Source organism: Balaenoptera musculus, chromosome 14 (assembly GCF_009873245.2).
Source record: "Balaenoptera musculus isolate JJ_BM4_2016_0621 chromosome 14, mBalMus1.pri.v3, whole genome shotgun sequence".
Classification (NCBI taxonomy): Eukaryota; Metazoa; Chordata; class Mammalia; order Artiodactyla; family Balaenopteridae; genus Balaenoptera; species Balaenoptera musculus.
Window position 1 is genome coordinate 66,444,446 of NC_045798.1, and position 22,807 is coordinate 66,467,252.

The window sequence follows — 22,807 nt, forward strand, 5'->3', positions numbered from 1 at the left end:
CCGTCTGGCAGCTCCTTAAAAACTCGACATGCACAACCGTGGAACGCAGCAACTATACTTCTGGGCATTTCTCAGAAATGGAAACTTATCTTCACACACACAAAAACCTGTACACCAATATTTATAGCAGCTTTATTGTAATAGCCATTAACTGGAAACAACCCAGATACCCTTCAGTGGGTGAACAGTTAAAACTGTGGTACATTCTTACCATGGAATAATACTCAGTAATAAAAAGGGAATGAATTATCAATACACTCAGCATAAATAAATCTCCAGAGAATTATGCTGAGATAAAAAGCCAATTCCAAAAGGTTACAAACTGTATGATTCCACACATAATATTCTGACAAAATTATAAATGGAGAGCTGATTAGCTGTTGTCAGAGGTTAAAAAGGGGGTGGGGGCAGGTGGAGACGGGTGTGGCTGTAAAAAAAAAAAAAAAAAAAATAGGAGGGGAGCCCTGTGGTGATGGAAATGTCCTGTATCTTGACTGTATTGATGACAAAATACTGGTTGTGACATTGTACTATAGTTCTGCAAGACACTGCCATTGGGGGAAACTGACTAAAGGCTACACAGGATCACTCTGCATTATCTGTTACAATTGCATGTGAATGTACAATTATCTCAAAGTAAAGATTTTTTGTTAAGCCACAGGCCTGAACAAGCAGGTAGCCTAGAGGGAAGGGGTGAGGCCCAAGCAGAGATCTGAAGTCAGAGCCCAGATACAAGTGAGTGGGGCTCCTCCAGGCAGGCTCGGCCCAGGGTTGAGACTCTGGAAGCAAAGTCCCCAAAGAAAGGGAGTACAAATATGGAAAGCAAGGCTGGGCTGGATTTGAAGGTATTGGTGTGGACTTCGATTTATGTTAAAACCCTTGGGACTTCCCTGGTGGCGCAGTAGTTAAGAATCCGCCTGCCAATGCAGAAGACACGGGCTCGAGCCCTGATCCGGGAAGATCCCACATGCCGCGGAGCAACTAAGCCCGTGCGCCACAACTACTGAGCCTGTGCTCTAGAGCCCATGAGCCACAACTACTGAGCCCACGTGCCACAATTACTGAAGCCCACGCGCCTAGAGCCCGTGCTCCGCAACAAGAGAAGCCACCACACTGAGAAGCCTGCGCACCGCAACGAAGAGTAGCCCCCGATCACCGCAACTGAAGAAAGCCCACGCGCAGCAACGAAGACCCAATGCAGCCAAAAATTAATTAAGAAATTAATTAAAAAAAAAAAAAACCTAAGTGTACGTGTGTGTATGGGATTGTGTGTGTATACACAATCATTTCCTAGCTCTGTCCCCCCTTAAAGGACCTGGGGGCAGCAACACTCTTGAGCAACCACTCAGTGCCCAGAAATTGGTTTTTAAGTGCCACTCTCCACTAAAAGAACCAGACCTCCTTAGAGAAATGGCTGGTTCTGGGCTTGGGCAGAGAAACACAAAATTAGTCTGGAACATTGTGTTGTGGTGAAAAGTGATGAGAATGTGTCAAGAGGACACAGAGGTCAGTTTAAAGAAGCACCCATGGACCTCATCTGGGACAATCCAAACACCAAAATGAATGACCATCACATATTATAACCCACTGAACAAAATACACGCTCACAAGCCCATAAAGGTAAGTGAATACATGGATATGTATGGGGAGAAGAGAAAGCGCTTCTTACAACGGAAGCCAACAAATAAATGGAGAAGGAATGAGGGTAATAAGTCATCATGTGGCAACCACAATATTAAAAATAAATTTAAGAGACATCAAGATGATAAGATTAGTAGATGAAAATCAGGTGAGAAAAAGAAATTTGTATCATCTCAAAGTATTTCCCACAAAATATTTATTACAAAAGGGAGAAAAAAGTAACTTCACGGAGGAGAAACCCAACCGACACCCTCTTCAAGAAGTGATCAAAGTTACCACTACCAGAAACAGGACAAATCAGACGAAATGTGCCACCCAAGAGGCTGCAGTGGTCATCACAGTATCTGGCCCAAAATACCTACCCCAAATGGAGGGCCTTTCTAACAGTGACTGGGCCGTAACCTTCAAAAATGTCCAAGTCATGAAGCCAAGGCAAGACTGATCAAACATTCTAGATTGAAGGAAACCACTGATAGAGTGATGAGCAGTCCATGTAATCCTGGACTGAATCCTTTACTTTACTATAGAAGACATTACTGGGCCACCTGGTGAAACTTGAAACCCAAGGCATACAGGAATTCCTTGGATTATTCTCGTAACTTTTCTGTAAGTTTGAAATGGTTTCAAGATGAAGTTTTATATATATCAATATTATATATATATATATATATATATATATATATATAATTTTTTTTTTTTAAAACAGAAAAAGGCAGCTTTTGCTTTTCACCCTTCCACCTTCTTTCTGCCTGGAATGCACGCATGCTGACATGAGGGTGACATCTCAAGATAAGTAAAGAGAGCAGAAGAGTAAAACAGGAAGAACTGCCACATCAGCCCTGGGCTACCCCCCTCAACACTTCTTGTTATACATGGTGGAAAATAAACCCCATGATGGTTCAAGTCACGATAGCAGGGTTTTCTGTCACTCACAACCAAAGCAATCATAACTAACATATTTAATAGGCAGAGGACTACTACTCCATTCCTATTTTCCCACTCTCACTAATTGAAAAACCAACCAAAAAATAACAGAAAAGCAGTGATTTGCTCCAGGGACGAGGCAGCGGAGAAGCTGTGTGTTTTGGGCAGCCACGGGCACTAAGGAAAGCCTGGCCAGAATCAACAGCAGGTCCGTCTCCACCTAAAGTCCCGTGAGTTTCCATTGACAAAGGAATGGATAAAGAAGATGTGGTACATGTATATAATGGAATATTACTCAGCCATTAAAAAGAATGAAATAATGCCATTTGCAGCAACATGGATGGACCTAGAGATTATCATACTAAGTGAAGTAAGTCAGACAGAGAAAGAGAAATATGGTATGATATGGCTTATATGCGGAATCTAAAACAAAAACGATACAAATGAACTTATTTACAAAACAGAAGCAGACTCACAGACTTGGAGAACGAACTTATGGTTACCAGGGGGAAGGATGGGGGGTGAGGGATAGTTAGGGAATTTGGGATTGACATGTACACACTACTATATTTAAGATAAATAACTAACAAGGACCTACTGTATAGCACAGGGAACTCTGCTCGATATTATGTAACAACCTAAATGGGAAAAGAATTTGAAAAAGAGATATACATATAACTGAAACACTTTCCTGTACACTTGAAACTAACACAACATTATTAATCAACTGTACTCCAATATAAAATAAAAAGTTTAAAAAAAATTTTTTTAAATAAAGTCCGGTGACTTTCTACACTCAGCGGGACGAACAGTGAGGTTAGAGGCAGGACTCTGACAGACAGGCAATGAAAGAGGGACAGGAGACATCTTCAAAGGCATTTTCTCAGAGAAACAGCTCTGTGCACAATCTGGGTACCACAGCAGCACCTGCTTTGGATACAGAATGAGTTAAATAGGCTTTCAGTGCTTGCTTTTCAACTGGATCACCACTTAGAACACTGTCTCTATGAGAAAGATCCTAAATGCTGAAAGATATGGACTGAATATTTGCGTCCCCTCCAAATTCATATGTTGACATCCTAACTCTCCCAAGGGATGGTACAAGGAAGTAGGGCCTTTGGGATGTAATTAAGTCATGAGGATGGAGCCTTATGAATGAGATTAGTACCTTATAAGAGACACCTCAGAGAGTTTTCTCACCTTCTTTCTGCCATGTGAGAATACAAGGAGAAGACAGCCATCTGCAACCTGGAAGGGGGCCCTCAACAGAACCTGACCATGCTGGTACCCCGATCTTGGACTTCTAGCCTCCAGGACTGAAAGAAATAAGTTTCTGTTGTTTATAAGCCACGGTGCCTATGGTACTTTGTCACAGCAGCCCAAACAGACTGACACTGTACTTAAAGTAACTTTCAGAATCTAACCTGTCAATAAACTGGGGACGTCTGTAAACACCTATTTCATTTATAATTCAACTTTATTTCCTAGCCATCAATTTGTATTACATTTTTCTAATCACAACTCACTTTTACTATCATAATGCCTCCTATTGGTCTAGTACTCCTTCCTTATTCTTTAAAGTTCCCTTCATACCACGATTTTAACTTCATTCTCGCTCTCAACAGTACTGTGAGGAAAACCCAAATGCTTCCATTTAACACGTAAGAAGACAAAGTTGAGGGAGATTAAGCCACTGGCCCAAGTTCTCACAGCAAGGAAATGGCATAAATGTAATAAGAATTCTGAGCCCTGACTGCCAATCCAGTGTTCTTTCACCTAAACCACACAGTATGTCATTAATAGCACTGTCAGTTTTTAATATTTCCTGTCTTGCTTTAAGATTATACTATAAAAGGCTTGGGTGGGAGGGAGGCGCAAGAGGGAGGGGATATGGGGATATATGTATATGTATAGCTGATTCACTTTGTTATGCAGCAGAAACTAACAACACTGTAAAGCAATTATACACCAATAAAGATGTTTAAAAAAAAGATTATAAAAGGCTAGACCACGAGGTCAGAAAAGAGTAAGCAGGAAGCAATGCATACATTTTACCTAACCTTAGAAGAGTGTGCAGGAAATTCAGCACTCCTCCATCATCCTCTTCTTGCTCCTATCTGTTTCAGAAGTGAAGAGGTACAAAAATACTGCCCCCCTGGTAGACCACACCTACCTCCCTGAGACTCTCCTGGCAGCCAGTCCCCCCTCAGTTAGAATGTTTCAGGCCCTTCAAAACTCTACAGAAATACCAGAATCTCAAATGCTTGGCTGCTCATCTCCATGCAGCCCTGCTCTTCAAATCATCAAGTACCAAGTGCCTGTTATGTATAACACAGTATCAGGCCCTTGGCGTGGTCTCTGTCCTCCTGGATAAGTTAAGAAGATAAGGCAAATACGTAAAAAGTTAAGCAACCACCCAAGAAATAAACAACAGTGCAGACCAATGACAGGAGCAGAGGCATAAGAGGAAGATATGAGCAAGTGCCAAGACCAAGTAACGGATGGACAGCACTTACGGATGGAGAGCACTTACAGTAACTGCTTCAGATTACAGAGAATAGATGTTCTTTAGGCTGAAGTAGGCAGGGTTTACGGAAAAAGCTAAAGTTTGAACTTGGTCTTGAAAGAATGAACTTAGAGAGGGAAAGCATATTCCAGGTAGATACAGCATGGACGCAGAAAAGCTCAAGGTACGTTCAGAAGGTGCTGAGTGGATCGATCCTGCCAGTGGGAAAGAGTGGACCATACAAGGCAATGATCAACTGACAGTATATCAGTCATGATGCTCTGGATACGACAGGCTTCAAACTGGCTTAAACAGAAAGACGCTTCTATCTCTCATGACAAGAAGTCTAGACTTCTCATGGGTTCTAGCGTTTGTTCAGCCCAAGGCACATGGCTGCGTGGGGCAGGGGTTGTGTCAGGATCAAACTTCTGTCAATGAGTCACAATGGGGGTGTGGATGATGCTGCACGGGTAACCAGCCATCACAAACGGTTACCGTTCAGCGAGTGCCGAGCGCGGACCCACGCGTTCCACCTTCGAAGCAAACCTGAGAGAGGAGATGACAGGGGAAGAACCAGAAGAGGCTCCTCATCTAACAACCAAGTCCAAAACTAGATTTGGAAACGCAGCAATAGATCCTCCTCCTTGTGCCTGTTTACCAAAAAATACACGTGGGTTCTAAAGGGGATCTAACCAGGATGGCCGCTCAAATCTGTTCAGTCAGCAAAGACCTTCATTCTAATGACCACTGGGGGGCCTGTGTTCATTAAAGCAGAACTGCACTAGGACATTCCAACGTGTTAGTGCAAGGGAATGCATGAATGAAGGCAAAGAGATTGGCCCAGAAGAGAAAGTACACTGATATCCAGGCCTAGGGAACTGGAATTCCCAATATATTCCTATACAGGGGATCCTAGCACAGTGAACTTTGGCCAGGCTCAGTACCCAAGCAGGACTCTCCTACTCAATCATAGGGTCCATCTCCCTCATTCTAATCCTGAAAAGTCTGTAACACAGGTTAGGGGAGTCGGCCAATTGCAGCATTACTTTATAAAGTCCGTCTTTAATGTAATGTCATTTTATTTGTTTAAAAAATGTTTCTCCAGCACATTCTATGTGCTACACATGTTCTAGGCCCTGGTGATTCAGCAACGAGCAAGCAACTGCTGCTCTCATGGACCAGAATCTAGTTAAGGAAGACAAGCCAACAAAAGAGCCAGGTATTGAAAAGCACAAAGAGAAAAATAAAACAGGGTACTGGATTGAGTGGGTGACAGAGAAGGAGTCTGGGGACCTGACTCAGCAGAGGCTTGAATGATGAGAAGCCACCAGCGCAAAGACCTGGGAGAGAACATCAATGGAGAAGGACGAGGGCAAAGGCACTGAGGTGGCAAGAAGCCTGCAGTGTTCAATGAACAAACAAGGAGGAGGCCAGCAGGGATGGAACCAGCCAGTGAGGAAGACGGAACACTAATGCATCAGGACAAGCGGGAACCAGATTATGTATAGTGCCCTGTAGGCAGGCCTAGCAGGGGGTTGGATTTTCTTCCAAAAGCAAAGAGAAACAGCTGGATGGTTTCGAGCAAAGGAGTGACAGAATCCAAGCGACATTTTACAAAAATGACCTGACTACTGTGTGGAGAACAGACTGGAAGGAGAGAGAGGAAAAAGCAGGGAAGCCGGTTAGGAGACTGTTGCCACTACCCAGGCCAGAGACCTGGGGGTTGCACAGGTCGGTAGTGAGGGGGTGAAAAGTGAGGCTCCAGGTTCTGTTTGGAAGTTGAGTCAACAGAACCTGCAGACAGACTGGGTATTGAGGGGAAGATGCCTGGATCTGGGGCCTAAGGATTAAACCCTGGAGGATTAATTGGATCATGCCACTTACTGGAACACGGGAGAGCATGGGGAGAAAAAGGAATAGCAACAAACAACTTTGCTCCTAAGGGTCTTTCATTCTGAGATAGCCACTTTTGGAAATTCGTACTTCCAGGTTGAACAATTTCACTCTCTGAGGGGGTCAGGAAAAAATCTGGAAGAGGCAGCATTGTTATTTCTTAAACATACAGATTGGGACTCAGAGATTGACACTTGCACAGAATCTTAGAGCGGGAAGAAACGCAAGAGATCTGGTCCTACTCCCTTCGTGCAGCAAGTGAGGAAACCGAGGTCCAGAGAGATACGTGACACTGTCTCACTTGGGCAGGTCATCGTAAGTGCCACTATTTAGTGGCAGTTCGTGTCACACAAGACATTACTCCAAGCGGAGAGTCCCGTGCTCTCTCCATCACACCGCACTGGTCTCTGGGCCTCTCACCACAGATACTTCTCTTTCAGTTGCTTATACAAATGCCTCACACAGGGTGCTAGTGGTTTGCCTGACGCAGACATGCTGCGACACCAGAAGGCATCTGACCTCAGACAGCTGGCCCTTTTGCTAGAAGAAGACGCCCCATGCCAGGGCTCCTGTCAAGTGACAAGCAGGGTGACGGCCAGAGGAGTCAGAAGGCAGCCAGCCATGACAGCCACGCCACATCCGCACGTCGTTGATCTGTCACTAGTAGGAGCTAAATCAGCAGCTTCCAGAGCATTATAAGAAACTGACATCTAAAAAAAGGCAAACCAGGGCCCAGCCAGCCTCTCAGGGGATTTGACCCCGCTTTGCTACAAGCTGCCTTTCTTCTAGGACTGACCAGAGCAATCTTCTCTGCAAAGGGGTCCACAGGGCACCAGCCCAGCCCACGGTAGAGCCCACACCGTGCCCACCTACCTCGACTTTCACACTCCCCCTCCACCTTGATCGCCCTTCCTCTGATCTCCTTCATTCATTCTCACCGCTTTCCTGTATGCCTCCAAACCTGCGACCTACACACAGCTTCCTGCTAAAAGAAAGGTAACAGGTGGTCCTCTCACACTGCGTTTCTACCTCCCACCCACCAGTGAATCACCACCACCGAAACATGGAACTAAAGCACATTTTAAACTATTTTGTACTGAATCAATTAAAGCTTTGTTAATTCTCATTCTTAGAATAAATTCAAGTGAGTTGGAAACCTACTTCTCTAAGAGAAACAAAAATCAGAAAACAAATTTCTTTAGGTTTCCTTTTATAGATGAGTGGAATCGCAAGTGGTTTACTCCTTCCTTCCTTTTACTGTTTATTTGTGATTATTCCTTCTCACCTTAGTTTTATATTTTTCCTTCCCAAGAAGCAGTCATTGCTAGCCACCTTTCAAGGTGGGCAAGAAGTTAAGGGCGTATGGGTCAAATTCCCATTCTAAGGCACCCCCCGTGGCATCCTTTGCTGGATGGTGCCCAGCCTGCTAAGATACCTGCAGAGAGGAAGCCCTCACTTCCACACAAGGCAGCCCATTCCACTACTGGGGGCCATGTGCTTCTGGACCCCGAGCTCAACTCACCTCCCTGCACATACCCACTGATGATCACTATGATCCTCAGATGAACTCAGAGAGGAAACACACGAATTCCACATGACAGCCCTATACATTTCAGGATTATATCTCCTTTTTTCTGGCCTCTCTGCCTGGGGCCCCCCAGCTGTTCTTCATGTGCCATAGTTACCAGGCACTTTTCTCTTCTAGGCAGCTCCCTCTAGCTCTATTTTTAGAGATCCCTTAAAAATATGTCATCAACATCAGAACATAGGGGAGTCACACCTTGGGGGGGGTGAGGAAGCTTGATTCTAAAGTCAATAATAAAGCAAAGATCATGCAGTACCAAAATCACCTTCGAACATCTCTCACACTGTCCATCACCGTGAGATGCTTCAAGAGGCTCAATTCACTTCAGGGCCTCTCACTTCGAGAGGCTCCGAGCTGCCTCGGGAAACAGATTCCCTCCTTCCATCTCACCCTCACCCCAATGCACATCCTCACTAAGCAGGGTGATGACTCACACAACTGATTTTTTTTTGTTTTCCAGTTGGTTGGTTTCTTGGCAATTGGTTGCCTTTGCCCACACACAATGCTGAATACCTGATATTTTGGTGTATCCATGAGCCAGATTTACCCAAGCTCTAGGATGGCGCCACCATTACTCAGTCTTCTTCAAAGGACATCTGTTTTCTCACATCTTCAAATTCATCCTCCCCTCCACACCTCGTCCTCAATCCAGGCCGATACTTCATGATGGCCAACCAAGAGCCACCACTGGCACAGTTCACACAAAGAACTTTGCAAAACTTCCATTCTGAACACTCACTATTGTAAATCATTGTCTTGATAAGAAAGAGGTTGTAGAGAGGTTAATGGGATAGCAATCTCACTACAGTACCTAAAATCCATAGCCTTTTCTAAAGGCTGCAACAATTTAAGAAACTACAGTTTTTTGCCTAGAAGACAATTGTGCACTCTTATGATCATCGTTTATCATCCCAGGTGAAAATGTTATTGCCACAGGTTTCTTGCCTGTATTTCTGGTTATGTTTGAATCACCTTAAGTCAAGTTAGTGCACCAGCACCAGACAAACCATAGTTAACACTTATTTGTTAAGGTTAAAAGTACCATTTTATAAGGGAGATGATGAACACCAAGCTTTGAAAAAACTTCATATGATGCCCACTTAAAACAATGTGAAAAGAGTAAAACTAAAACAGTTACATAAATCAAGATAATCCACGTTTTATGGATACAAGTTGGTGCTAAATTAACTTTGTTCTCAGGAATAAGCTGCAAAGGTTCGGCTCAGTGTTAGAGGCAGCTCTGAAAAGATTCATGCAAATACTCTTCCATACTCTGGGTAACACTGTATCTTTATGCTCTAAAAAGAAGAGTACAATAAACATACCCTTATAACAGCTTATAAACATTTTGTTTGTTTGGATTTTATATACTCTCATCTTCGCCTTCCTCCTCAGATGGCATGGTAATTTATGGGAATCACTCTTTGACATCACTATTTGATGTTTTCCCCATCTTAAAAGGCTACACAAACCAAACTTCAGCCCTGTCCTTTCCCATCCAGTCAGCTGGTTGGATGTCCCCTACATCCAACCAGCTGTCCTACCTGCAGACTTGAGCCCCTGAGGCTGGAGGGAGGAAAAGCAGTCTTCCAAGCGGACAAATGGGGCTCCCATTCCAGTGAGCTCTGAGAAGACAGAGCTCAGAGAAGGAACAGCTCTGGAGGCTGGAAGCCCCCGGGTGATGCGATTCGGAGCTTCATCACTACCCAGTGAAGTGTGGTTCTGGGGCAGGGGGCGGATATGCCCTTCCCCACGCTAAGAGGCAGGAGACAGAAGGGCCCATTGAGGGACTGACAGGAGGGAAGAGGTGAGACTTCCTCCTAAACCGCTGTCTTAAGAGCTGCCATGACAGCCCAAGAACCTCAACAACTTCCTGCTACACGGGGGTCACGTCCTACCACTCTTGTCCTCTTGGTAAGACACTTCCTTCATTCACTACTCCTGGATGGCACTTATTACATGGAATATAATTGTAAGTTAATGAGGACCATGCCTTATGTGCCTCTTACATCCAGCGCTGTGCCTGACATCAAGAAGAGTCTCAAATACTTGTATCGGTTCCATAATACTGCCCAACCAATTGAGACCAAGAATGGAAGACATTTCAGCTGCGGGCGAGGGCAATTCTGGCCATCATGATGAGCTGAAAATGGACATCTCCGCAGAATAAAGCTTCAGACTCAGAGTTCACAGCCCAAACTGGCACAGAGTAGCATCAGTGCTACTTCCCACTTGTGTAACGCTGTTAAACCAGAAAGTGTATGACTGAAAATGATCAAACTTCCCATCTCAGTGCCATGAACTCAAATTCTAACCATTGTTTACCACAGCGAATAACTGAAAAATTATAATTTCTTAAGGTGCCCTGTAAATTCACAGGAAAAACCGGAGATGCATAAACATAGCTCATCAGGAAATTGCAACCACTGAGCCCCCTGGCAAAGCACAAGAAACGTTAAGGCGAGATTTCAAATTCCAGCATTAAGCCAAGAGTTGACTTACTGAGTGAGATAAAGTGGAAAACAATTACAGCCTAACTAATTATTTGGCTGGCACTTAGCTACATCGTTTTAGATATAGGCTACAGTTCCAGGGCTGCTGGAGTTATTTACAGCCCTGGACACATTGTTCTGTGGCCAGCATTTAAGGCAGTTTCTGATTTCTGCGATGGTTCACATTGCGACTTGAGCACAGTTCATACTGATACCCTTAGCGTCTGCCCCATTCAGTAAGGGCTCTCTACATGGCTGAGTGTTGTGTAACCCTAGCAGCCTGGCAGTGGTTTCATACTGCCGGTCAGATTTCAGGGATATTAATGCAGTGGGCAATCCCTAGAGCTTTTATTAAGGATGCATTACAGAAGGTTAAGGAATGTGAGGCAAGGGAGGAGGGAGGAAGTAGAGGAAGCACCTGGAGAAAAAGAAGATGTAGAATACTTTTAGCAGAGGAGATGCACAAAATCCAAAAAGGAAAAAAAAAAGTCTATTATTGGACTATTGTAATAGCAGATGTTAAAGCCCATATCCCAGCATTGTTTTTAGGGTCTAATAGCAGGTCAGATGTGGAAACCACCACCAGAAACCAAGGCAGGGACTGACAATAGTCAAAAACCAGATTAGAAACTCAAGCAGAAGGATACAAGTACCACAAATAGCCATGACCTAGCAAAAAACAAAACCAGTCCCAGGCTCAATCCCCCAAATCCTACTCTACAGGGATGAGAGGCAGCATCTACAGTTTCGCTAGTTCTCTGGGTCATTCCGATGCACCTGTAAGTGGGAAAACCATAGCTCTAGTGCCTGTAACATCCACAGCCTCTTCTGAGGGAGACACATGGTTCCCAGTGATGATCCATCTTCAGAAGCCCCTTGGACCAGGTGTACCTGCCTAGGAACAGCCAATCAAGAGTCTGCTTTCTACAAAAGCTTTAAAGCTTTTGTCATTAGTGACACGGGAATAACAGCAGATAGTACAGCCAATCTAAACTGGAACTGGAGATTCAGAAAGGGGTGTTTACCCAAGGCAGAGGTAAGAAGACAGGGAAAAGGGCAGAGCCAAGAGTAACGGAGTCACATTAATGGCACTGGCGTGGAAGGAAATGCATCCCTGCTGACAGGATAACCTGGTCCCTAAAGTCTCAGAAAGGGTGAGCATCTTTCTGGTACCCTAATACTGTGCCGATCTCTTGGGCCAGGCTGCTCAGATCAGCTAAGCCTGGTTCCTAAGAGAGCATCCTTAGAGTAGAGCCTACATCTTGAAGTGCCCTTGCAACCAAAATAGCCTAGTACGCCAAGTGCCAGGAAGAGCAATAGATAGATATAGACATCCGCCAAGTGCCAGGGAGAGCAAAAGATAGATACAGGCATCCTGTTAGTGGTGTCAAGGTGGGATGCTCCTCCCGGTACAATCGGGGGCGTCCCACAATTTTAAGCTATAGAACAGTTAGGTGTGGAGTGCTAGGGTTGAAGATTTGAGATGATAGGTGGTCCACAAAGCCAGGACTTTAAGACTCCTTTTGTTCTTTCCTTCCCCACACCTGAAAGAGGAAAAGCATGTGCATAGCCCTAGAGCTTCTCCACCAATGCTGGTGAATGAGAGGACCCAATCCAAGGCTGGCCACCCACATGCAGGAGTTGGAACCAGTGAATCAGCACCCACAGCAACCTTCCCAGCCCTTCAGGCTCTCACCCCACACTGTCCTGCACTGGACTGTGGCTTCCCAAGGACAAGACCTTCTCCTAGCAACAGGATTAGCACCAACTAATACAGTTCACGTGTTCTCATTTTATCTCATCAACAAGCCTCTGAGGGCTGTACCAGCTTCTTACCCCTGTTTTACAGATAAATGAAGCCTAGAAGTTGAGCAACTGTCTAAGGCCACACAGGTGGTAAATGCCAGTGCGGGGCGGTGGGGGGGGGGCGTGGTACGAGGGTGACACAGACAGGACACCAATACTCAAAACCCAGGTCTATTGAGTCTAAAGGTTATACTCTTGACCACCATATTTTCCCTGCCCTTTTTTCTCCAGAGTTTTTTTTAATTGTGGTATAATACACATAGTTTACTATCCTCACCATTTTTAAATGTACAGTTCGGTGGCATTAAGCACATTCACATTGTTGTGCAGCTATCACCACCAGGCATCTCCAGAACTTCTCATCTTGCAAAACTGAAATTCCGCATCCATTTAAACAACTCTCTACTCTCCCCTCCCTCCCACAACTGCCATTCTGCTTTGTCTCTATGAATTTGACTCCTGTAGATACCTTCGTAAGTGGAATTATACAATATTTGTCATGTTATAACTGGCTTATTTCACTTGGCATAATGTCCTCAAGGTTCATCAATGTTTAGCATGTGTCAGAATGTCCTTCTTTCCTTTGTTTTCTGTTTGTTTTTAATTGAAGGTCCCTTACTAGTCCGCTTCCATGAATGGCCACGACCAGGGGAAAAAGGGAAGGGGAACCAGGCAGCACAGGGAGGGGTCATCTCTACAACACTGCATTTATATACAGAACTAAACACACAAGGACAGAGTCACTACTGCTATTAGAAGTTGGCAGCATGGGAAAGGGAAGGAACAGATGGGGAACTGGGGTGTTAAAAAAATACAGTGCTCCTTCCCCCAGGCATATCCCTGTTTGAGCTTAATCTGCTTCAACCCAAGAAGAAGGTCAAAAGCAGTTTGGGAAGGCCAGAACCTTCAGGGATGGAGGGAGGAGGATGGTCCAGGAGGTGGGGAGGCTGTTTGGCAACTTGAGTGAAGGGATTGCCCACCCCCTGCTGGGATCCCCCCAGCCCGTCTGGTCTGGCAGGAAGGGGGCAGCCTGCAACCCCCGTGAGCAGGTCTGGGGTTTGCCCTCCAGAGAGATGAAGAGGCTGACTCCCAGCTTCTCTGCCAGGGTGCAGTGGTCCTTGACCTCCTCGTAGCAGTTTGCTTCTAACTCATGCTTGATCCCCATCAGCTTCTGTTCGATGGCATCCTTGGAGCTGGCATAGATCATTTTGCTCTTCAGGGGTGCAGACTCAGAGGCCCAGGCCTCCTTCTTGCTCTCCTTGGTCTCACAGGCTGCATCACAGAGGGCGTAGTGGCAGTCCTTGTGTGGCAGCACCTTGACAAGGATAGGGGTCGTCTGCAGTCTGGCCCACATCACCTACCAGCATCTCCTCACCCTCCTCCAGAATGAGGTTCTTCGTGTCCTCGCTCAGGCAGAAGAGCACCGCCTTCTTGCGCTTCCTCACATCCTCTGGTGAAGACGACTTACGCACCTTCATGTCATTGAACACTTTGATGACGCCAGAGACAGCTACACTGGAGACCACGTTTCTACAAGTGAAAGGGAGATAGCGAGGAGAGCCAGAAATGACAGGAGTCACTGCAGCCAGTGCTGGGATCCGACTGAACGTCCTTCCTTTCTAAGGCTGAATAATATTCCTTTGTATGGATGTACCCCGTTTCGTTTATCCATCCATTCATGATGAACACTGGGTTGCTTCCTCCTTTTGGCAATTGCAAATAATACTGCTCTGCCTTCCTTTCTCATCCTGCCTGATGCATAGCAGGGGTAAGAAGGTACAAAGAGCATCCTTCGGGACTTCTCTGGTGGCGCAGTGGTTAAGAATCCGTGGGCCAGTACAGGAGACACGGGTTCGAGCCCTGGTCCGGGAAGACCCCACATGCCGTGGAGCAACTAAGCCCGTGAGCCACAACTACTAAAGCCTGCGCACCTAGAGCCCATGCTCCGCAACAAGAGAAGCCACCACAATGCGAAGCCCGCACGCCGCAACGAAGAGTAGCCCCCACTCGCCGCACCTAGAGAAAGCCCACGTGCAGCAACGAAGACCCAACGCAGCCAAAAATTTTTTAAATTTTAAAAAAAGATCATCCTTCCATCTACTTTCAAAAGAGCATTTTAGGAAATTAGGTGGAATGGGCTTTCCATTTGATTCTTAAATAAGTATTTATTAATGTTATTATACTTGTCATAACACTGAGGCAACTATATGCCATGTAATAAGTTAACATACATATATATTTAAAAGGGACTATAAATCGGTGTTACTATAAAATTTGGTGAGCCCTTAAGTTTTTAACCAAACAAACCAGAACTGCTACATTCAAATGAGTATTTTTCTGACGGCCTGGGAGGCTCGACACTGACTGACCGCTGAGAGCATCTGAAGCCCGACTACCTCTCCCGAGGATGACGGCTAGTAAGAGGCCACGCACCACTGTCCTCAGTACCCGCAAGTCACACTTTGCCTGTAACAGAAATATAAGTCAGCGAATTCCTACCTTACTCAACCAGCTTAGTTCTTTGAATAACTCTTGGATGTTTCCAGAAAAGAAAGCATACCTTCCAGGCATAGATTTTGCCACCATACAAAGGAAAAAGAATGCATCATCAGATTTGAAGCCAATTTCAGAAGAAGTATTGATGAGCTCCAGTATCCTTGTACCTCTGTCAAAGGGAACATCCTGAAGGAAACAGCATTCATACAGGCAGGATCTGACGTGTTAGTCATAAAAATCACATTTTAAGGATATTCTTACCATTTCGGTGCACACAGCTTGTTACATAGTTACACACATGTATACACAGTAAAATGACCATTAAAAAAGCAAGCAGCTTGATAGCAAAGAAACACTAGTTTGTGGCTAAGGAGACATTCATTTTCCTTATTTCACAACTAAACATTAGCTCTCATTAGCAAGTGTAAGCAAATTAAGAATTTGATTAAATCTGATGAGACAAGATAAAGCAACTTATCTCCTTTTAATGTACAAATACCCCCTTAATACTTATTCATACAACAAATGAACCACTGGACTGGAAGAACTCAAGGTCAAAGACTACTTTGCAGGGATGGGCTCTTCCTCTCTGCCTCACGCATGGGCTGTGACACACATCACTGCAGGCAGAAAGTGCTCTCTACAGGTGTTGGCCGAGCGATGAACATAAAAGATGGTCTGAATCTTCAGATGAAAACTATGAGTATCATTATTGTTCCTGTGGGAGAGAAGACGACGGAAACAAACTCGATCTGATTTTTCCTCCCTGATTCACTGTTGCCGGCTTTGTTCCATCTCACATGAAGGATGGAGTCCGTATTCACCCCCACCTAATCATGCAAATATCCATGAGTCTTGATGAGATTGTTAATAAAAACTTGAGTTAAGTGAAAAAAAATGATTATGCTTTTAATGTAAATGATAACCTTAGGAAGGTAAGAGCAAAAAAATACATATGTGATCAAAATTGTGTGAAATTAGGATATTCCAAAACAAGGCAGTTATATTAGCGTTCATATCCACAAATGTTGCTTTGCTGTTAACCCACATTCATACCTTGTGCCAAGCCTTTGCGCACAATAATAAAAAAGAAAAACAACATTTAATTATCTCCTGACAGGGGCTCCACATTCCATAGATTTAGGCAAGTGCCAGAGGATACAGATGGGCTTTCCACCAGGTACTCTAAGCCAAAATGACAGATAACATGACAGTACATGCGGTTCCTTGGTGAAAAAAGGGCTTTCCTCGAAGGGCTACGGCCTGGAAACAGGAAGGGACTACAGGTGGTCTTTAAGCCAATTCAAGGGCATTTATTGAGTCCCTACAGTACACAAAACCCTATCTTGGGAAAAGTGAGGGATGTGAGCAGAAGATTCAACCTACATCTTCAACGAGAGCAGCTGTGCAAATATACACACCCAACCATCAACTGCACACAGCGAAACACATTCTAAAATTACCTACAATCTCAAAGCTTTTTTAAATTTGGCTTTGTAACTCACCCTATTTTCTGCACAATCACCTTTCTTTAACATGTAATTGATGAAGCACAACAATAAAATGAATACCCGCGAACCCGTCAGGAAATCTAGCAGCCCGCTAACAGCGCTGTTCCCACTCCTGCTCCCCCGCCAGCCCCACCCTCCCCGGATACCTACTATTCTAGTTGCCTTTTCCCTCATTCCCTGGTTTTTACTCACTTTATCACATGTATATCCTTCACCAATACTGTTCATTCTGGTGATTTCAGAAATTCATAAATATGGTGTCAATTCTGTGTGGATTCCTCTCTGAAGCACCTTAAGTGATACCTAAGCTGGGCATCATATGAAGTCAGGTAATATGTTCTGAGCATGCATCTTATCATTGGTGGGACTGCACTGGGGTCTGGGTGGGCAGTTAGCAAAAGGAAATTAAACCAGAGTCTAAACTGAAAGACCAGGGCACACAAAAGATAGTTGAATACAGCACAATTTACCAATTCAAATATTTTACCTTTTCATCTACCCCATAAATACACAGTATCCAGGTCACGATACAGTAGAACTGACATCCTACTGCCCAGTACCTTTTTTCTTGTGGAGTCCCTAAGCCAGGGGACCTGAATTGCTTAGTGCTGAAGAGATTATAAGCCAAGTCTTTGAATTCCACGCAGAAGGCATCAGGGTATTCTCGTTCCTTTTAGGATTTCATGCCACTACACGTTTGAGTTTTATAATGGCAAAAGCTCTACAGGAAAATCGTTAAGTATCTTTCCTGATGGGCCTCTTCATTCCTCCCCAAACTTCAGCAAAGGAGAGAAAAGCCTACAGGGGTCATGTCACTATTAGAATCGTTCAAAGGAGAGTAATAATGTATAGGCCCTTGAATAAACTTTAAGAGGAACATTATATGCCATTGACTTGGAGCTCAGATACATAAGCCTGATCATTCCCACAACAAATTAGCAAGATATACCAGTGCTCACCTACACCAGGACCCAGACAACTTGAGGACCTCCTCCTCATATCAAACCTAAAATGTTCCTGCTTGGAGGAGCTTCTAAAGTGCTTTGACAAAGTCCCTGATAAGAACCTAAAGTTGTAATAGGCAGTGGTCTGGGTCCTGGGTATCCTCCTGTAAGGCTCTCCCCTCATATGCTGGAGGAAGGGGCCTTGTCTGTGATGGTCAAGCTGACATCCTGAGTGAAGGTGAGCTCATTTTCCAAACACCTGTCCAGCCAATAGGCAGTGAGCAGGGCACACCCATAAATGTGAAAACCTTCAGCTAAATGGGCAGATGGGAGAGAGCTTCCAGGAGTCTCAGACCTGCTTCCCTGATCTTAGCACAGAAAGGGAACGAAATACCCATCAGACATCAAGCAGGATAGGAAACAAGATGCTTCAGAGAGAGATGGAGACAGGGAAAGTGCTGGAAAGCAGACCAGTGCCCTGGGATGAAAGGAGGGTTAGATTTAAAATCAAATAATTTTACATTGCTTGAGTTTCATGTACACCTTTTGATTGTTATATTTACCCCTTTTTGAAGATGTGACCCTCTTTCGGGGCTTACGTGGCCTAAGGAGAGCGAAAAACAAGGGTTCTGCCTACATGTGGGGCAGTTTTAAGGAGCACCAGGCTGTCTAGGGGCTGCGTGTGGTGGTGGAAGGCAAAGCAGCAGATCCCCGAGGGAAGAACTATGGGTCAGACCATCTGCCTTTTTTCTGTACTCAGAGACTTTCCTTTCTCCTTTCTCCCGGCTGCTGGTGCTGGTAGAAAGGAGGCTCCACGTTAGGGCCTCTTTTATGCACAAATGATGTTCCAGACCCTCCATCACTGGGACAGAACCTCGTGGAAGGCAGCAGAGTGGTCAGACGAGGAGTGTGCTTTGGGCAAGTAAGGCAGAGGTCCCGTCATTTGTAAATGGGGATGATGGGGGTGCCTACATCACAGTGTTATTATTAAATGAGTGAACATACAGCTCTTAGAAATGACCTGGCTCAAAAGCAGTTGATAAACGGTACCTATCATAACCAGTGCTTTTCCAATTGTAGGGCTCAGAGATGAGTAAGCTCCAAACAAGCGAAGGTGAAAACTCATGCCAAGGTGCCTTATTTAAAATATGTATTTGTAATATTTTATCCTGAACATTCTGGTTTCCACAACTTCCTATGTCTAAAACTATAATCATTTAGTGAGCAAAAACGGAGTTATAAATAATGTCTTAACAGAGGAAATACAAAGAAAACTACAAATGAACACACCAAGCATATGAAAAGATGCTCAACCCTCCAAAGAAAGTCAACTTTAAACAAAAATAAACTGTTCAGTGTCCATTTAAAAAGAGGAAACAATGACCAGTGCCCGGGAGGGGTGAAGAAACAGACCAGTTCTTTTCTGGAGACTACTGGCTTTATCGATGAAGACTCATAAAAGTGTATGCCAGGAATTCCACCTTGGGGAATTTAGCCTAAAAATACTGAAAGGTTCCAAGAATGTTCTGCAACATTTTTCACAATATCAAAAAATTGGAACCAATTAAATGTTCACCAAAATGGGAATGGTTAAAAACATTACAGCACAAACATACAGTACCCTATTATGCAGCCATTAAAATGGTAAAATTGCCTTTATATGCTACAGGGAGAAAAAAGCCATAGTAGATTAAGATTTAAAATAAAAAATAGGATCATGCCATACATATAAGTATATACTGCATCATGCGTTAAGTCTAAAGCAGTACTGCCCAACAGAAGTGAGGCAAACTACATGTGGAATTTTAAATTTTCTAGTAGCCACATTATATCCAAAATATTATTTGAACATTTAATCAACATAAAAAAGCATAAGTGAAATATTTTACATTCATTTTTTGTACTCAATCTTGGAAATCTGGCGTGTACTCATCCCAGTTTAGGCCAGCCTCACCTCAAGTGCTCAACAGTCACATGTGGTTACCCTACCGGACACTGGGCGCTAGTCTAGCATACATCAGTGGTTAACAGGAGCTGTCTGGGAATGGGATTACAGAGCCTTTGCCTTTCTTGCATTGTATGAATGGTTTCAACAATCATTTGTATTAACAAAAAAATAATAAAAGAACATGGTGAAAAATTGTTTTAATTTTCCTTTAAAGCTCTAATAGGAGACCGGGAAGCACAGCTTAAATTTCAAGCTTCTTTCAAACTGCTCTTTCTCCTTCCCCAGGGAGCCGTGGGGGATAGGAGCCTTTTCCCCCATGCCTTGGTTGTCTATTGCTCAGGGAGTTATGTATTTGTAGCAATTCTTCCCTTTCTCTCTCGCCAAGTCCCCTGATGACCAATACCCCTGCAGGATGGCAGGAGATGGTTAGGAGAAAAGGCCACCATCCAGCATCACGACTGAAGGGGGAAATAAGCTGATGAACAGTTGCCAGGTGCATACAGTGTGCCAGACACTGCGCTAGGCAGGCACTTCACGTATGTCAGATCACATAATCCTCCAATAACCTTATAATGCAGGTACCATGCCAATTTTTCAGATTAAGCAATCAAGGCTCAGAAAGTATCTGCTCCGAAGTGTCATAGAGTTGATAATGTGTAACTGCACTACCCCGTACGGTCCACAGCAAGATCATGACCAAAGAGGCCAGACTGCCCATGCCAAGATCATGATCTCATCTTTATTAAAATCATGCTGTAAGACAATTGCATTTCTTAGAGGAAAGCAAACACCCAGGCATCTTTTATTTGCAAGAACCCCAGAACCCATTTCTCCTCTAAGCTCGTTCATACATCCTCAGATGTAAATATTTCCACTTAGACAAACCATTGTCACCCCTAACTAAACGTGTCACAATCAAGCATTATCCTTGCCCCATCTCAACTTCTTTATTTCTGTCCATCCTCAAGCTGGAAACTTCAAGGTCATATATGACTCTTCTTCCCTTGCCCGCATAATCAAACATTTGAGGTTCCAGGCTCAGTAATCTCTAAATGACTATTTAAAAAACAGTAATAAGCACACCTAGCACCCAGATCTTAGTTTCTAAATACCAGTCTTCAAGAAAAGGAAACTGACAGACATCACCTTAACCAAGGGATCAAAGTGACACCATCAGTAAATGAGACATTGATATCACAAATCTCCTGAGATGGTGCACTGAGGAAGGCACATCGCTTCTGTGCCACAAATTCATAACCTCCATCTAAGCATGGGAAAACATCAGACAAACCCAAATTGAGGTTCATTCGACAAAATAACTGACCAATACTCTCAAATTGCCAAGGTCAAAAGGAGAAATTGAAACTGAGGAACTGTCGCCAATCAGAGGAGACGAGGCAGCTGCGATGCTAAACGCAGTGTGGACTCCTGCATGGGCTCCCGGCCCCGGGAAGGTCAGTAGTGCAAAAACTGGTGAAATTCCCATCAGGCTTGAGGACAAGTCAGTAATGTTGTACAAATGTTCGTCTCCTGGTTTCAGGGATTGCACTCTACTTATGAGGTGTTAACATCACGGGAATCTGGAAATATATAACAGGAACTCTGCTATTTTTGCAACTTTTCTGTAAGGCTAAGATTTTCATAAGAGTTTTAAAATACTACTGTAGTTACTACTCATGGCTGTCCATGCTTAAACTCACTCTACCGTCTCCTACTAACAGTGCCCTTCTCAGTCTCCAGGTGTATTCAAAGCCTATTCATTCTTCCGGGCCCACTCATGTCCCACTGCCCACCTGACCGATGGTTCTATAGAACGTCTGTAACTATGAGTATCTGCTCTCTGCTCGTGGCACGTGGGTCATGTTGGATTGTTAGTTAACTTTGTGTATTTAGGTTTTATTGTCCAATGACGATGCAAAATGTGCTTGTGTAGACAAGTACATCAGGGCACACATGCTCCGCTCACTTTAAAATGGGCTGCTTTTTAATGTGGTTTTTGGGAAGGTACTGAATTACAAAACAGAGGTCAACTAGTATTTCAAACCCATCCAAGTTTACCCTGACAATCCTGTATGGATAGTGACAAATACTCTATCACTTAGGGAGGGCAGTATGTGGACTTATATATTATAAGCAGTACAGTTGATAGCTAACTTGTACCACAGAAAATGACAGTATCAAAGCACATACACACACATGCCGGAATTTAAAATGTCTATTTAGTTTCTACTCAGAGGGACCTTGGCCCTCCAACAGCAAGAGAATGCTATCTCTCTGTTGAACAAAATAAGCACAATAATATACTTAGACTCCAACCAGGCCTGGAGCTGTCAGAAAGCCTTCTAATGGGTGGCCATCCTGAAGCTAATGAAATGAAATATTAGGAGCACATCAACAGAAAGGAAATGGGAAGAAACTAGCAGCTGAAAAGCAAGCTCTCCCAAGAGGCCCCAGTGGAGAGACCTGGTGCACGGGAGCTCTGGAAACTGCGTGGGCCTCACCAGAGAGCCGTTCTGTTCCCAAGGTGGGGGTACTGGAAGCTACAGCTGTTACACTCCCGTTGGTTAAAGGACTGTCCCCTTGGGGGACATCAATTCTCAGGCTCCAGGAACCTTTGACGGTGACACAGGTGCTGACCACTGGGAGTAAGCAAGCACCAGACAGTGCGCTGGAGGACAGCACAGGGCAGGCGGAAGAGCGCTAACAGCGTCTGCCACCCTTGGCCTCCAGGTCCTTGAGTCTCTACCGGTGGGCACAGAGGGAACACGAGCCTCTTGCTGCCTTCCAGACTGAAACTTGGGAGAAGGCTGCATTACCTGATGCACAGGTAAGGGACAGTTAGAGAACACCAGCCCAAGTTCTACTTTCCAAAGGATTGGCCCCAAAACAGTGCCCTTCGTAAAGGCCCCTGAGCTCAAAGCCATCATTGACACACAAAGGGCATGTCCACTAGTAAAGTCATCTCCTAGCAGCACTCAAAAATCCACTGCTCAGAACACCACCTATCAACTAAAAACCAACCAGGATAGGGATTATTTGAAGGTGCTGGTTTCAGCCTGGT

General features: G+C 44.4%; 1 protein-coding gene and 1 pseudogene across 1 annotated transcript in view; both read right to left on the reverse strand.

The window, feature by feature from the left end:
- MYO5B (myosin VB) overlaps positions 1-22,807 on the reverse strand; it is a 367,733-nt gene that overhangs the window by 341,084 nt on the left and 3,842 nt on the right. The gene's annotated exons all lie outside the window — the stretch shown is intronic.
- LOC118880007 lies at positions 5,563-14,342 on the reverse strand (annotated as a pseudogene).